This window comes from Salmo salar, chromosome ssa01 (assembly GCF_905237065.1).
Source record: "Salmo salar chromosome ssa01, Ssal_v3.1, whole genome shotgun sequence".
NCBI lineage: Eukaryota > Metazoa > Chordata > Actinopteri > Salmoniformes > Salmonidae > Salmo > Salmo salar.
Genome location: NC_059442.1, coordinates 60,805,552 through 60,824,247, shown reverse-complemented (window position 1 = coordinate 60,824,247; position 18,696 = coordinate 60,805,552). Strand labels below are relative to the sequence as shown.

At 45.1% G+C, this 18,696-nt stretch overlaps 1 pseudogene; it reads left to right on the top strand.

Annotated features, from left to right (window-relative positions):
• Window positions 1-8,238: 8,238 nt before the first annotated feature.
• On the top strand, window positions 8,239-18,696 carry LOC106606988 (arylsulfatase I-like; annotated as a pseudogene).

Here is an 18,696-nt window from a genome sequence, read left to right as displayed (position 1 = left end):
TATTTAAAAGTAGGGCAAAAAAATATATATAAAAAATAAAACGAATACGAAAAAAAATAGAAAGAGGAAAAATATCCTCTTGTAGTACAGCAGCATCTGTCAGCACATATAAAGGTGATTAATGTACAGTACATACTGTACATTAAGTATTATATGTTTAGACATGTTCAGTTTTTACAACTTCATTCTATACTGAAACATCTGCCTGTTATTCAAGATAAAGCTCAATATAGCACCTCCACCTCTCAAGGTCTTCGTCAACCTCTGCTAAGACCTAAATATCAGGGTTACAGGGTTACAAGAACCTCCACCAGGGGGGACTGTAGCATCCCCAAACAGTCAACCACCTTCTCCCAATCTGCCTTCTCATACAAAGCAATAAAGACATGGAATGGCCTTTCTTCCTACTTGACAGCTTTAAGCAGCCTCCTCATCTGAGACAAAAACATGGAGTCCAATCAGATGTGTTCACACTGATTTTAATCTAATATGCCACAATTACTTTTTAATTCAGCAGAAGACACACTAATGCACATGTGCAATTTCAATCGGTGCAATAACTTTTCTGACTTCTGTTTTGAAATGTGTCTGTACTGTATGTCCTGAACTCTGTTTTTATATGTATGTTGTCTGTTCGTATATAATGATTCATGTTTATATGTCCACCTGCCCGGGGAATACAGATGTGTCACGGATCCCTCCGGAAACTTTCATCACGCACACCTGTCCCCTATTCCCACTGATTAGTGTTTGTATATATGTGCCCTTTGGTTTCCATGGTCTGGTCGATTATTGTTACTATGTCCGTTGGTGCGTGTGAGTACCTGTGCTGTGTGTTTTGGGCTTTCGTGCCCTTGTGGATTGCACAGATGATTACGGGTCTCGACCCATGTGATAATCATTGTGCGTTTGTGTTATTTATTTGAGGTACTCCTTGCTCTTTTGTTTGGGTTTCAACCCTGTGTTTTCTGTACGTGTTTGTTTGGTCTTCGTCCCCGTGCCTTTACACGGCATGCCGTGATTTTGGGCGTAATAAAAAACCCTATTACTCATTCCTGTGCTTGTCTCCCAAATCATTGTTACCAACGTGACAAGATGTAAATGAGCTGTTAGTTAAATCTGGTGCCACGCATGACTTCTCATTTCTGAGGCATGTTTTTGTTGTACAGTACCAGTCAAGCGTTTGGATACACCTACTCATTCAAGGGTTTTGCTTTATTTTTTACTATTTTCGACATTGGAGAATAATAGTGAAGACATCAAAACTATGAAATAACACATATGGAATCATGTAGTAACCAGAAAGTGGTAAACAAATCAAAATATATTTTTGATTCTTCAAAATAGCCACCCTTTGCCTTGATGACAGCTTTGCACACTCTTGGCATTCTCTCAACCAGCATCACCTGGAATGCTTTTCCAACAGTCTTGAAGGAGTTCCCACATGTGCTGAGCACTTGTTGGCTGCTTTTCCTTCATTCTGCGGTCCAACTCATCCCGAACCATCTCAATTGGGTTGAGGTCGGGTGATTGTAGAGGCCAGGTCATCTGATGCAGCACTCCATCACTCTCCTTCTTGGTCAAATAGCCCTTACACAGCCTGGAGGTGTTTTGGGTCATTGTCCTATTGAAAAACAAATGATAGTCCCACTAAGCACAAACCAGATGGGATTACGTATCGCTGCAGAATGCTGTGGAAGCTATGCTGGTTAAGTGTGCCTTGAATTCTAAATAAATAACCAGCAAAGCACACCCACACCATCACACCTCCTCCTCCATGATTCACGGTGGGAACCACACATGCGTAGATGTGTGGTTCTTTTCACCTACTCTGCGTCTCACAAAGACACGGCGGTTGGAACCAAAAAGCTCAAATTTGGACATCAGACCAAAGGACAGTTTTCCACCGGTCTAATGTCCATTGCTCGTCTTTCTTGGCCCAAGCAAGTCTCTTCTTATTGGTGTCCTTTAGTAGGAGTTTCTTTGCAGCAATTTGACCATGAAGGCCTGATTCACACAGTCTCCTCTGAACAGTTGATGTTGAGATGTGTCTGTTACTTGAACTCTGTGAAGCATTTATTTGGGCTGCAATTTCTGAGTCTGATAACTCCAATTAACTTATCTTATGCAGCAAAGGTAACTCTGGGTCTTCCTTTCCTGTGGCGGTCCTCATGAGAGCCAGTTTCATCATAGCGCTTGATGGTTTTAGCAATTGCACTTGAAGAAACTTTGAAAGTTCTTGAAATGTTCAATATTGACTGACCTTCATGTCTTAAATTAATGATGGACTGTCGTTTCTCTTTGCTTATTTGAGCTGTTCTTGCCATAATATGGACTTGGTCTTTTACCAAATAGGGCTATCTTCTTTATACCACCCCTACCTTGTCAGAACACAACTGATTGGCTCAAACACATTAAGAAGGAAAGAAATTCCACAAATTAACTTTTAACAAGGCACACCTGTTAATTGAAATGCATTCTAGGTGACTACCTCATGAAGATGGTTGAGAGAATGCCAAGAGCGTGCAAAGCCGTCATCAAGGGAAAGGGTGCTACTTTGAAGAATCTCAAATAGAAAATATATTTTGATTTGTTTAACACTCTTTTGGTTACTGCATGATTCCATATGTGTTATTAAATTGTTTTAATGTCTTCACTATTATTCTACAATGTAGAAAATAGTAAAAATAAAGCAAAACCCTTGAATGAGTAGGTGTGTCCAAACTTTTGACAGGTACTGTACATTGTCCCTTTTCAAATAAACGTAATAAATAAAATAAATCATTCATTATTTGAAAGAAAAATAGGAATGCCTATACCCACTTCAGCCTCATCTTCTACCTCATCATCCTCCTGAGGAAAAGATGCTATGGAAGAGGGATTTTTCATTATCAATAATTTCAAGCAATATTATCATATTACCATATATTTCCGCGAATATAAATGTTTCATTACTTTAAATAAAAAAAGAAGGTCTACCCTCATCATCCTCAGACACACTCTTTCCCTGTTTCTCCTTTGCAGGGGCATCCTCCACTGAGTGAGGTTCCTCTAAACCACTGAGAAGACATGTCAGATTGGATGTAGATTGCCTCTTCTTACACACACACACACACACACACACACACACACACACACACACACACACACACACACACACACACACACACACACACACACACACACACACACACACACACACACACACACACACACACACACACACACACACACACACACACACACAAAGACATACCTTCCTTAGGGAAGAGCAGGATGACCAGTAGAGCAAACGGTAACACACTATAGGACCTCAAACTTTAAGAACAGAGAGCAATCCTCACACACACACACACAAAAACGCACTCATGAACACACTCACACACACACAAATACACATACAAACACACTGGACCATCTCCTATTACCTCAGTCCTGCACTGACGAAGTGTAGGTTTACAGAGATATGCCTGCTATATTGTATCCTGTATTTGTCCTGCAGTCGCTGAAATGTGTTGTGTTTGGTGTAGTATTCCCCCTCTGTGTAAAACCAATAGCTCAAATAGCAGGACGTGAGAGATGCTGCAGAGGAGTCAAATTTAAGCTTTGGAATGAGTGTACATGGAGGTCCCATGGGGAAGACTGTGATTTACAGCTCCCAACAATGCGGGTTCAATCCCAGTAGTACCCATATGACAAAATACTACAGTACTTACTGTAGAATTCTGTATTTCAGTAAATACTTTAGTCCGCAAAAACACTACAGTGAATACTATACTATCGGTGGTGTAGTGCAGAGTATACACTGTATACCCACTTAGTTTTCAGTGGGCATTGAGTAAACTAACTTCTTAATCCCCACGATGTGTATCAAAGTAGTGTAGTGGAGGTATGCGCCGTATCAATTAATAAGGCTGATGGAACAGATTAAAATGTTTATCTTAAAATACAGATAAACTATTATTGCTTCACATTTTAGGCACAGCAATGTTCACATGCCATCGTAGGCTCATAACTCTGTCTCTTGGCCTGTCCTGGGAGACACACAGAGCCAACAGGTGATAGATTGACGTCTCTGCCTTGTGTGTGTGTGTGTGTGTGTGTGTGTGTGAGAGAGAGAGAGAGAGAGAGAGAGAGAGAGAGAGAGAGAGAGTGCTACCTATATCCCCCCACTAGAATCCCCATACTTTAATGAAGACAGCTTCTCCAACCTGGAGGGGGAAATCAATAATTTCCAGGCCCAGGGACATGTACTAGTCTGTGGCGACCTAAATGCCAGAACCGGACAAGAACCTGACACCCTCAGCACACAGGGGGACAAACACCTGCCTGGAGGTGACAGCATTCTCTCCCTCATATGCCGCCTTAGACACAACTATGACAACATAACCAACAAAAACGGGTCACAACTCCTGCAGTTCTGTCGCATGCTGGGTATGTACAGTGCATTTCAAAAGTATTCATCCCCTTGGCGTTTTTCTATTTTGTTGCATTACATCCTGTTTATTTTTTATTTGGATTTCATGTAATGGACATGCACAAAATAGTCAAAATTGGTGAAGTGAAATCAAAAAAAGTACTTGTTTAAAAAACTGAAATAAAAAAAATGGAAAAGTGATGCGTGCATATGTATTCACCCCTTTGCTATGAAGCCCCTAAATAAGATCTGGTGCAACCAATTACCTTCAGAAGTCACATAATTAGTTAAATAAAGTCCACCTGTGTGCGTGCAATCTAAGTGTCACATGATCTGTCACATGATCTCAGTATATATACACCTGTTCTGAAAGGCCCCAGAGTCTGCAACACCACTAAGCAAGGGGCACCACCAAGCAAGTGACACCATGAAGACCAAGGAGCTCGCCAAACAGGTCAGGGACAAAGTTGTGGAGAAGTACAGATCAGGGTTGGGTTATAAAAAAATATCTGAAACTTTGAACATCCCACGGAGCACCATTCAATCCATTATTAAAAAATGGAAAGAATATGGCACCACAACAAACCTGCCAAGAGAGGGCCGCCCAACAAAACTCACGGACCAGGCAAGGAGGGCATTAATCAGAGAGGCAACAAAGAGACCAAAGAGAACCCTGAAGGAGCTGCAAAGCTCCACAGCGGAGATTGGAGTATCTGTCCATACGACCACTTTAAGCCATATACTCCACAGAGCTGGGCTTACGGAAGAGTGGCCAGAAAAAAAAGCCATTGCTTAAAGAAAAAAGTAAGCAAACACGTTTGGTGTTCGCAAAAAGGCATATGGGAGTCTCCCCAAACATATGGAAGAAGGTACTCTGGTCAGATGAGACTAAAATATAGCTTTTTGGCCATCAAGGAAAACGTTATGTCTTGCGCAAACCCAACACCTCTCATCACCCCGAGAACACCATCCTGCCACCACCATGCTGTGGGGATGTTTTTCATCGGCAGTGACTGAGAAACTGGTCAGAATTGAAGGAATGATGGATGGTGCTAAATACAGAGAAATTCTTGAGGGAAACTTGTTTGTCTTCCAGAGATTTGAGACTGGGACGGAGGTTCACCTTCCAGCAGGACAATAACCCTAATCCTACTGCTAAAGCAATACTTGAGTGGTTTAAGGGGAAACATTTAAATGTCTTGGAATGGCCTAGTCAAAGCCCAGACCTCAATCCAATTGAGAATATGTGATTTAAAGATTGCTGTACACCAGCGGAACCAATCCAACTTGAAGGAGCTGGAGCAGTTTTGCCTTGAAGAATGGGCAAAAATCCCAGTGGCTAGATGTGCAAAGCTTATAGAGACATACCCCAAGAGACTTGCACCTATAATTGCTGCAAAAGGTGGCTCTACAAAGTATTGACTTTGGGGGGGTGAATAGTTATGCACGCTCAAGTTTCTGTTTTTTTTGTCTTATTTCTTGTTTGTTTCACAATAAAAAATATTTTGCATCTTCAAAGTGGCATGCCTGTTGTGTAAATCAAATGATACAAACCCTCAAAAAATCCATTTTAATTCCAGGTTGTAAGGCAACAAAATAGGAAAAATGCTAAAGGGGGTGAATTATTTCGCAAGCAACTGTATATATCAACGAATTGGCGAGGGCATTAGAACAGTCTGCAGGACCTTTTTTGTAAGACCATTATTTTGGTCTTACTGAGATTTACTGTCAGGGCCCAGGTCTGGCAGAATCTGTGCAGAAGCACCAGATCATCAGCAAACAGTAGACATTTGAATTCTACTGGTGCTTCTGCACAGATTCTGCCAGACCTGGGCCCTGACAGTAAATCTCAGTAAGACCAAAATAATGGTCTTACAAAAAAGGTCCAGTCGCCAGGACCACAAATACAAATTCCATCTAGACACCGTTGCCCTAGAGCACACAGTTAACTGTACATTCCTTGGCCTAAACATCAGCGCCACTGGTAACTTCCACAAAGCTGTGAACGATCTGAGAGACAAGGCAAGAAGGGCATTCTATGCCATCAAAAGGAACGTAAAATTCGACATACCAAATTAGGATCTGGCTAAAAATACTTGAATCAGTTATAGAACCCATTGCCCTTTATGGTTGTGAGAGGTCTGCTCACCAACCAAGAATTCACAAAATGGGACAAACACCAAATTGAGACTGCATGCAGAATTCTGCAAAAATATCCCCCCATGTACAACGTAAAACCCTAAATAATGTCCCCTTTTCAGGACCCTGTCTTTCAAAGATAATTCGTAAAAATCCATATAACTTGATAGATCTTCATTGTAAAGGTTTAAACACTGTTTCCCATGCTTTGTCAATGAACCATAAACAATTAATGAACATGCACCTGTGGAACGGTCATTAAGACACTAACAGCTTACAGACGGTAGGCAATTAAGGTCACAGTTATGAAAACTTAGGACACTAAAGAGGCCTTTCTACTGACTCTGAAAAACACCAAAAGAAAGATGCCCAGGGTCCCTCCTCATCTGCATGAACGTGCCTTATGCACGCTGCAAGGAGGCATGAGGACTGCAGATGTGGCCAGGGCAATAAATTGCAATATCCGTACTGTGAGATGCCTAAGACAGCGCTACAGGGAGACAGGACGGACAACTGATCGTCCTCGCAGTGGCAGACCACGTGTAACAACACCTGCACAGGATCGGTACATCTGAACATCACACCTGCGGGACAGGTACAGGATAGCAACAACAACTGCTTGAGTTACACCAGGAATGCACAATCCCTCCATCAGTGCTCAGACTGTCCACACTAGGCTGAGAGAGGCTGGGCTGAGGGCTTGTGGGTCTGTTGTAAGGGAGGTCCTCACCAGACATCACCGGCAACAACGTCACCTATGGGCACAAACCCACCGTCGCTGGACCAGACAAGACTGGCAAAAAGTCCTCTTCACTGACGAGTCACGGTTTTGTCTCACCAGGGGTGATGGTCGGATTCACGTTTATCGTCGAAGGAATGAGTGTTACACTGAGGCCTGTACTCTGGAGCGGGATCGATTTGGAGGTGGAGGGTCTGTCATGGCCTGGGACGGTGTGTCACAGCATCATCGGACTGAGCTTGTTGTCATTGCAGGCAATCTCAACGCTGTGCGTTACAGGGAAGACATCCTCCTCCCTCATGTGGTACCCTTCCTGCAGGCTCTTCCTGACACAACCCTCCAGCATGACAATGCCACCAGCCATACTGCTTGTTCTGTGCGAGATTTCCTGCAAGACAGGAATGTCAGTGTTCTGCCATGGCCAGCGAAGAGCCCGGATCTCAATCCCATTGAGCACGTCTGGGACCTGTTGGATCGGAGGGTGAGGACTAGGGCCATTCCCCCCAGAAATGTCAGAGAACTTGCAGGTGCCTTGGTGGAAGAGTGGGGTAACATCTCACAGCAAGAACTGGCAAATCTGGCGCAGTCCATGAGGAGGAGATGCACTGCAGTACTTAATGCAGCTGGTGGCCACACCAGATACTCACTGATACTTTTGATTTTGAACCCCCCTTTGTTCAGGGACACATTATTCCATTTCTGTTAGGTACATGTCTGTGGAACTTGTTCAGTTTATGTCTCAGTTGTTGAATCTTGTTATGTTCATAGAAATATTTACACATGTTAAGTTTACTGAAAATAAACACAGTTGACAGTGAGAGGATGTTTGTTTTTTTCGGAGTTTATATTGCCCATGCCAATAAATCCCCTTGAATTGAATTGAGAGAGAGAGAGAGAGAGAAAATGCTGTCTGTCAGGCTGAACTACTGACCTCTGCTGCATGATGGTGACTGACACTGCAGCGCTGGCCCCAAACCTCCCTGGGGTCTACCCTGGTCACTCTGCCTATCTGTGCCAGTTGCTGAGTGTCTTGGACCTGGCAGAGAGCCATGTGGCCCTCTTTGATCCATGCCTGCTGCCAACGGTGAGTCATACACCTATGCATGTGCACGCACACAAACACACACACCTTTCTCATGGGCCAGCTGGTTGAATATCAGTGAAGTATACTGTAGTAATCCTCCTGTGGTCTCTCTATACGGATATAGCAGTATGAGGGAAAGCTCTTACCTTTAAAATGAAAGCCAATTTCTCAGCAGCATTGGGTTGTTTATCGGTCAAGGAACCCTTCCTCCCCTACTACCCCCTGCTGTTAAGCTACCGGAATGTGTTGTCACCCACAGACTGACTCCACTCCAGCGCTATAGTAGGCAGCTCTAGGGTTGCGTAAACCTCTTAATTATGGATCAGTCTAACAGAGCGCTACTCTCCTCAGGCGATTATGGGAAGGATGCAGTCACGGGCTAGCCTGTGAGGAAGGGGGAGAAAGTACAGTACAACTAGTTCATTTCTCAAAGTTTTTCATTTCGTGTAATGATGGAATGGTGTTGAAAGACAAACTGTTTCCTTAGCTAGTTTTGGTACTGTTGTCTTTCCTCTGGAAATTGAGATTTATGGGGAAAGTATTGGGTTTCCACTGTGATAGCAAAAATGATACCAGAATATTACTGGGACTGCATTACAAGGTCAGTGGCGGTATCATCTTCAGATATGATGTCATGGAGACACAGAAATAGTATCTCTCAATGGAGGGAGGCCAATATGTGACATCGAGCCACCCGGTCTTCGTGTGTGTGTGTGGTGTGTTTGTGCAAGAGCGTAAATGTGTCTGTGTGAATGATGAATTCTGTCACCAGTGGGACTGTATTGGATAAGCTGAATTTCAGAGCGGCAATTGTGAAACATCTCCTTTAGGCTGTAAAGTACAGCAGGTTTTACATGATTCTCCCTGACATGTGTCATGTTGGATGTCCTCCACTGCTTGTCTCTGTCTGTCTGTCTGTCTGTCTGTCTGTCTGTCTGTCTGTCTGTCTGTCTGTCTGTCTGTCTGTCTGTCCCGTCCCGTCTGTCTCTTTGTCTTTAATCTTATGTGACCTCGGCGGTTCTCACCTCCACTTAATTTCAATTGTTTCTCTCACTGATGACTGGTTACCACTATGTTTTCTCAGCCACTTGCTAACACCCACATCATTTATAACTAAGAACAAGCTAGTGTCTCTGTGAGAAATCAGTGTCTTGGGAATGTATTACCACAGTTAGACATTTTTCATATTTGTTCTCTTTAGTAGGATGAGTATAAAAACCCTCCCAGCGAGGATGGATCTATTGTTCATCCCCAAACGTCTCTTTCTCTCTCCCTGAGATCCACTTGCCTACCTGAGAGCCTGCCTACCTGAGAGCCTGCCTGCCCACCTGCCTGAGAGACTGCATGTCTACCTGCCTAAGAGCCTCAAGACGCAATGAGTCACTTAGTCTTCTCATGAATAAATCCCACCTGCCTTATATACTCTCTGCTTCTTTCTTTCCAAAACATTTCTTGGAGTTTGCTGGTGTCTCTGTCATGGAGAACGCACATGCTTGCACACTAAGCAGTAGAGGCAGCAGGCCCCCTGACACAGTGTCAATTAACACACAACCTAGGGTTGAATTATATACTGTGGGCTCATATCGTCAAACCCATATATTTAAGCCATACTCTTTTGCCCATGGTAAACAGAAATCACCAAATGGTGTTGTCTGACATGATCCTACCACATTCAACTCTTGTAACAATATCTCCATGAGATCTTATCGCTACCGAGAGTGTGTTGTGTTTTTTAAAACTGGTAGATGTGTTTTTTCAATTTGTTCGGTTATTTCCCGTTTATGTGTGGCTCCATGGAGGCAGAGGAATCGTATACCCTTCTCTTTCTCCCCCCACCCCTTCCCTGTGGGGTCAGTAAAAAACGGTCTTGGTATAAAATAGCTGCCTGCTTCGGCCCTAATGTAGGAAATGGACTTGTTTCTATGGCATCGATTTCCTTTCGGCCTCATGGGAAAGCAGCGTTGTGGAGGCTATCCTAAGAGCTGCAGGTCGATAGGCCTACGAAGTGGAAGGAAGCCAGGGGATGTTGTTCACTGTACAGGCCCTAATTTAAGTGCTCTCTGTCACCTCCTCCCACGTGGCAAATGGCTCAAGACAATGCCTAATGGTCAGTACGCTCTTCACCCCTCTGAAGGGCCGAAAATGCATCTCTCTCTCTATAGTATCCAGAGGACTGACTATGGAATGTGATATACGTGATACCAGACATGGATACTATAGTATTATTCTATCTGAAACTTGTTCTCTGAGTAGAACTCTGAAGCTACCTACATGGATGTATGATCTCTGTGGTCAGTTGTATCTGTACAGGGTGAACTAAAGGACTCCATGCAAAGGGATTTCACTGTGTATTTACATTGGGTGATCAGGTTACTGTAAACTTGGTATCGTTTGATTGGTCAATGGTGGTTGGTTTTGGTTTGAAAAATGTACACCTTCAGATGTTAGAAATGAAATTGAAGGTCTGTTGTTCTCTCTCGTATCCGGTACATTGGAGGAAGGTTTTATGATATTTTCTCATTTCCCAGGCTTTTAAGCCTCTGGTCTAGTAGCCATCTCTCTGTTCATGCTTTGTCTTGTAAATTAGCCTTAGGATATATATGCCTAGAATTATGCTTCGATAATGTCAGTATTGCCTTGTAACTTAAGCTTTATGCCTGTCACGTCCTGACCAGTAATAGGGGTTATTTGTTATTGTAGTTTGGTCAGGACGTGGCAGAGGGTATTTGTTTTATGTGGTTCGGGGTGGTGGTTTGTTTAGTAGGGTATTTGATTTATGTATTCTGGGGTTTTTTGAGCACTGTTCTATGTTAGTGTATTTCTATGTTCTGTCTAGTCTTTTGTATTTCTATGTTTTGTTAATTGGGGTTGGACTCTCAATTGGAGGCAGGTGTTTTCAAGTTGCCTCTGATTGAGAGTCCTATATATAGGTATGTGTTTATTGAGTACTTTGTGGGAGATTATGCTGTGTATAGCTTTGTGCCTTACTAGCCGAGTGAGTCTGCCTGCGGTCCGGAGCCGAGTGAGTCTGCCTGCGGTCCGGAGCCGAGTGAGTCTGCCTGCGGTCCGGAGCCGAGTGAGTCTGCCTGCGGTCCGGAGCCGAGTGAGTCTGACTACGGTCCGGAACCAAGCGAGTCTACCTACAGTCTGGATCTTCCAGAGTTGGTCCACAGTCCGGAGCCCCCAGAGACGCTCTACAGCCCTGAACATTGTGCAGAGGTGGACTGGTCAGGGGGTGGCTGTAGACCAGAACCTGAGCCACCTCAGGTATAAGTGGGTTGGGGAGGGGGGGTGTAGCACAGGTGCCGTCGTTGTCGGCAGCCACCCTCCCTTCCCTCCCTTTAGTTTAGGGGATTTATGTTTGTTTTGGGGTAATTTCGTTTTTTTGTGTGAGGTGCATCCGGGGTCTGCACCTTTGGGGGGGGGGTACTGTCACGTTCTGACCAGTAATAGGGGTTATTTGTTATTGTAGTTTGGTCAGGACGTGGCAGAGGGTATTTGTTTTATGTGGTTCGGGGTGGTGGTTTGTTTAGTAGGGTATTTGATTTATGTATTCTGGGGTTTTTTGGGCACTGTTCTATGTTAGTGTATTTCTATGTTCTGTCTAGTCTTTTGTATTTCTGTTTTGTTAATTGGGGTTGGACTCTCAATTGGAGGCAGGTGTTTTATAGTTGCCTCTGATTGAGAGTCCTATATGTAGGTATGTGTTTGAATACTTTGTGGGAGATTATGCTGTGTATAGCTTTGTGCCTTACCAGCCTGTGATTAGTCGTTGTGGTTTCTTTGTGTACGTGTTTGTTTTGGTTCTCCTTCTTGTCCGTTTATAATGAAGATGAGTGCACATTTCCCCGCTGCATTGTGGTCTAAATCCGACGACAACCGTTACAATGCCTCGTATGTGAATCCATTCACTTGACCAAGTTATTCAATAATACTTGCTTTGATATTCACTTCTCATGACCATTTCTTTATCTTAGTCAGCTAAACGCATAATACTTGATTTCACATGGTTTTACTGTAATGTTAAATGGAGTCAGATAAAGAGAAACATTTGAATAGGCTAAATCTTATCATGGGTTGCATGTGAGGTGTGTATATATATATATAATATACACATATCAAATACTACCCCACTACAGATGTGATGCTGCTCTACTCACTGATCACAAGATAGGGTTCACTAAGCGTTCACGTATGAATGGTTATCAGTGGTGATTTCGTTCAAATGGTATTGGGCAATGAAAGAGTAATTCTTTGTAGAAATCTATTTTCATATTCGCTTCAGATCTTGATGGTGAGTGAATGTCCTCTGAAATAGGACATGGTTGTCTGGTACTACTGTACTGTACTATGTTGACTTACACTAATGAAGATCTACTTGTCAAATACTTCCCTAATGTCATTCTCTGTCAGATAATGTGCTTTCTGATAAAGTGTCACATTCTGATCCAGCTACAGGCTTCAGAACTGAAAAGAAATCTTCTGTCATTACTTCAATTTGAGCACTAATAGGCCTAATATCACTATTACTGTACGGAGAAAATAATCATTGATGAAGCTTCTGTTCTGGGAATTGAATGAGAGCCAAACCGGTGCTTTCCTATGGTTACGTAAAGGTAACTTAATAAATCAATATGATTGGCCATATGAGCATCAGGAGATTAGACAGATCTATTGATGCTCTGTGTTTTCAAGGCTTATTATCTATGATTAAACTGAAACGTGAGGGACGGGAGGCATTGATTCTGCTTGTTGTTTTCCACAGCAGACCTTTCACAGGGTCTACCCTATGTTCCCTCGGCCCTATGTTTCTTCCGCCCAATGTTCCCTCAGGCCTATGGCCCCCCTAAATGTGGAGTATGAAATAATTTTTACATAACTCATTTTTGCTATCGTTCTTTTTTTACATCTGTTATTAAACAGTGGCAACGCGGAACACTAATGATTATGAACATGGTCTTTTGCCTGCTAATGCCTGCAATGCAGTGAAGAAAACAATATGATAACATTAACGTCTAATGTAACTGGCCCCTCTAACAGTACAACTGGCCCCAGCTTGGCCCCCCCAGTTGAAATGGTCTAGAACCGCCACTGGTACCCTCAGGCCTATGTTTTCTCAGCCCTATGTTCCCTCAGCCCTATGTTCCCTCAGGCCTATGTTCCCTCAGGCCTATGTTCCCTCAGGCCTATGTTCCCTCAGGCCTATGTTCCCTCAGGCCTATGTTCCCTCAGGCCTATGTTCCCTCGGCCCTATGTTCCCTCAGGCCTATGTTCCCTCCAGGGGCCAATCTCGGGGGGGGTGGCAGTGCCCCTGTGACAACAAATTTGGACCCCCTTGTGGCCCCCCTAAATGTGGAGTATGAAATAATTTTTACATAACTCATTTTTGCTATCGTTCTTTTTTTACATCTGTTATTAAACAGTGGCAACGCGGAACACTAATGATTATGAACATGGTCTTTTGCCTGCTAATGCCTGCAATGCAGTGAAGAAAACAATATGATAACATTAACGTCTAATGTAACTGGCCCCTCTAACAGTACAACTGGCCCCAGCTTGGCCCCCCAGTTGAAATGGTCTAGAACCGCCACTGGTTCCCTCAGGCCTATGTTTTCTCAGCCCTATGTTCCCTCAGCCCTATGTTCCCTCAGGCCTATGTTCCCTCAGGCCTATGTTCCCTCAGGCCTATGTTCCCTCAGGCCTATGTTCCCTCATCCCTATGTTCCCTCAGCCCTATGTTCCCTCAGCCCCAGCGGCTGTGTCTGTAGAAGGCACTGTAGATGTCAACTCTGCTGGAGCTTGTGGTTGTAGGATTGTAGTTTACTTCATGGCCAGGAGGTGTCAATATTGTTTTTCACCCTGTGAACTATACCTTCCACATGTGTTTTTCAATGGAGTTGCAAAACAATTGTGTGTGTGTGCGTGTCTATACAGGTCTGGAAAAAAATTAAGAGACCACTGCAAAATGATCAGTTTCTCTGGTTTTACTATTTATACATATGTTTGGGTAAAATGAACATTTTTGTTTTATTCTATAAACTACTGACAACATTTCTCACGAATTCCAAATAAAAATATTGTCATTTAGGGAAATAACAAAAAAGATGCAGTGTTGTCCGACCTCGAATAATGCAAAGACACACACACACACACAGTCCAGACCGACATACACACACAGACCATACAGACACACAGACCATACAGACATTACAGACACACAGACATTACAGACACACAGACATTACAGACACACACAGACCATACAGACCATACAGACACACACAGTCCAGACCGACATACACACACAGACCACACAGACACACACAGACCATACAGACCATACAGACACACACAGACCATACAGACACACACAGCCCAGACCGACATACACACAACACACACAGACCATACAGACCATACAGACACACACAGTCCAGACCGACATACACACACAGACCATACAGACACACACAGTCCAGACCGACATACACACACAGTCCAGACCGACATACACACACAGACCATACAGACACACACAGCCCAGACCGACATACACACACAGACCATACAGACACACACAGACCATACAGACCATACAGACACACACAGTCCAGACCGACATACACACACAGACCATACAGATACACACAGACCATACAGACACACACAGCCCAGACCGACATACACACACAGACCATACAGACACACACAGACCACACAGACCATACAGACACACACAGACCATACAGACCATACAGACACACACAGTCCAGACCGACATACACACACAGACCATACAGATACACACAGACCATACAGACACACACAGACCATACAGACACACACAGACCACACAGACCATACAGACACACACAGACCATACAGACACACACAGACCATACAGACACACACAGTCCAGACCGACATACAGACCATACAGATACACACAGACCATACAGACACACACAGACCATACAGACACACACAGACCATACAGACCATACAGACACACAGACCATACAGACACACACAGACCATACAGACCATACAGACACACACAGTCCAGACCGACATACACACACAGACCATACAGACACACACAGACCATACAGACACACACAGACCATACAGACACACACAGACCATACAGACACACACAGACCATACAGACCATACAGACACACACAGACCATACAGACACACAGACCATACAGACACACACAGACCATACAGACACACACAGTCCAGACCGACATACACACACAGACCATACAGACACACACAGACCATACAGACACACACAGCCCAGACCGACATACAGACACACACAGACCATACAGACACACGCAGCCCAGACAGTCAATAAACAACCTTGACAAAACCTGAGACAGAGATAGAGCAGTGTGAGGGACACTAAGAGTGACACACACCAAACTATCTCACAGACAGCTACATTCTCCACTACCCTCACCTACTCACACCACATCAAAGACATCTTATGCAACGTGGAGTGGGATAGGGAGACAACAGAGAGGTAGGAAGTAGGTGGAACATAGTCTACAGCGGAGCAAGAAAGATTGATCCTTTTTCGGGTGCACGTACACTCACTATGCTCCCTATGCAACTCAGCAGGTAGCCTCCTACCCCCACTGTTGTGCAGACAGAGAGCAGGGAGTGCTTCGCAATCCTGGTCTGAATTGGAGTAACAGATCTCAGACGTACACTAACCTCCAGACTGATGATGGTTATGAGGGGTGCTGTCGAGTCAGCCTTCCCTCTGCTCGGAGTAGCCATACTAGGCTGTCTCTGCTGCGTGCCTCTCTGCCTCATCTTCATCATGGCGGATGACCAGGGCTATGGGGACATGAGATACCATGGCTAGGACATCCATACTCCAGTCCTGGACCAGCTGGCTGGGGAGGGGGTGAAGCTGGAGAACTACTATGTCCAGCCAATCTGCTCGCTCTCATGCAGCCAGCTCATGACTGGACGGTGAGTAGTGTATTTATTGTACTGGCTTATTATATATTATCCTGAATGGAATGATTCTTCTCAAACGCCTGTGCATTCTTATAACCTTGCTTCTAAATAAAGGAGTGATCTGTCAGAACATTGCATGTTGTTTTGAATAGGTATGTATGTATTTAGAACAATTGTTTGAAGGTTCTAACCGTGATCCCTGACAATAAATTGGTTCTGACAATCTTGCTTTAGCTCTCATCTCACCTTCCCCTCCTCTCCCCCTTTTCCCAGGTACCAGATCCACACGGGCCTCCAGCATTCCATCATCCGGGCACGCCAGTCCCTGTGCCTGTCCCCGGATGCACCCACCCTGGCTGAACGACTGCAGGAGGCAGGCTACAGCACCCACATGGTAGGGAAGTGGCACCTGGGCTTCTGCCGGCCGGGCTACCTGCCCACGGGCCACAGCTTCCATAGCTTCTTAGGCTCCCTGACTGGCAGTGGTGAACACTTCTCCTATCAGAGCTGTGACCAGGCTGAGGCCTGTGGCTTCGACCTGCACGACGGGGAGAGATGACCTGGAGCTGAGCAGTAACTACTCCGCAACACTCTACATAAAGAGGTGAGGCCAGCCCTTACACACATCTTTTGTGATGTTGTACTACATGTATGAAAAGGAGCTTGTCTAGTACTAAACACTACTGTGCATGTTGGAAACGGAATGAAGAGGTTTTTAGAGTGTTCTTGATAAAGTGATTCGCATTTGATTATAATTGGGCATTTCAAAGTCTTCGGCTATTTCAAAGATTTGGACACAACAGAGTTGATGTATTTTACATAACGTCTCAGTTATATAAAGATGTAACCTTTCCACCCAGGGTTCAGAAGAACCTGAGGGCCCATGACCCCCGGAAGCCCATCTTCTTGTACCTGGCACTCCAGGCCGTCCATACACCCCTGCAGGCACCAAACCACTTTCTGTGACGCTGCAGTAACCTGGACAACTGCCCGCGACAACACTATGCAGCTATTCTGAGCTGTGTGGACGAGAGTGTGGGGGAGCTGGTGCAAGAGCTGAGGACCAGGGGCCTCTATCAGAACTCTGTCCTGGTCTACTCCTCGGACAACGGGGGCCAGCCCTTCTCTGGGGGCTGCAACTGGCCCCTGCGTGGAGATAAGGGTATCTACTGGGAAGGGAGAGTGCGGGCAGTGGGTTTCATCCATGGCCCATTCCTGAAGCGGAAATGGAAGGTGAGCAAGGCGCTGATCCATGTTTCTGACTGGTACCCCCTCCCCCCGTTGTCTCTGGTGGGGGCCCCCGAATAGGGCCGTGGCCAGCAGGACGGCCACAACGTGTGGGGGGCCATCAGCCAGGGGCTGCCCTACCCCCGCACTGAGATCCTGTTCAATATCGACCCGATATCTCGACGGCCCAGTGAGGCAGACTCCAGGGCCTCAACAGCTTCGGCATCTGGGACACAGCAGTGCGGGCAGCCATACGGGCTGGGGACTGGAAGCTGCTGACAGACCCTGCCCGGGGGGGCCCAGCAGTGGCAGGACATGGGGCAACGCCGGGACCCTTATGAGATCTCAAACCTGGCTGATGCACGGCCGGAGGTGGTCAAGATACTGCTGGCCAGACTGGCCGGGTACAACCAGACGGCCGTTCCCCCCCGAAACCCACCTGATGACCACATGGTGGACCCCTCAGCTCCATGGGGGGATGTGGACACCCTGGCTGGGTAAGCCGGGCAGCAAGCAGCCAGGGGGCAGCAGGGAGGGAGGGAAGGGGAATAGTAGTAAGATGAGGCACTGTAAGGTGTGCAAACTGCAAGCCCTCTTTAAAAATGTGGGCTCCCAGATGCATAGGTCCTCTCTGTTCTTTTCGTCCTCAGAGGAATGGAAGGAGCACGTGGACAGACAGGCAGGACTGACAGACCTACATGAGACTGGATTTTAGTCACTGGCTGTCCCCTGGCCACCAAGGAGGGTGCAACTGTAAGATTAATGTTAAGGGTGATTTTTTGATGTCTCATCCGCCCATCAACAGGACAAAATCAGAATGACGCTCAGACACCTTTTTTGATTTGTACTTGGTGATATAATGGACCGTCCAGGCTTCACGCTGCTTATGGCATACTCCTCTGTTGCCTAACCAACTCTAAACAACACCTCACTGCATCAAAATCATAAATTGGGGATTGGCCAGCATAAACTCAGTCAAAAATGCTGTGGCAGTTGTGCTCTTCAGTGCGGTTACAGTACAGTACACCCAAAAACCAAGCCACGTTCCAGACATACTTTTAGACAAAAAGATTCCAAAATGGTTCTTCAGCTGTCCCCATAGGAGAACCC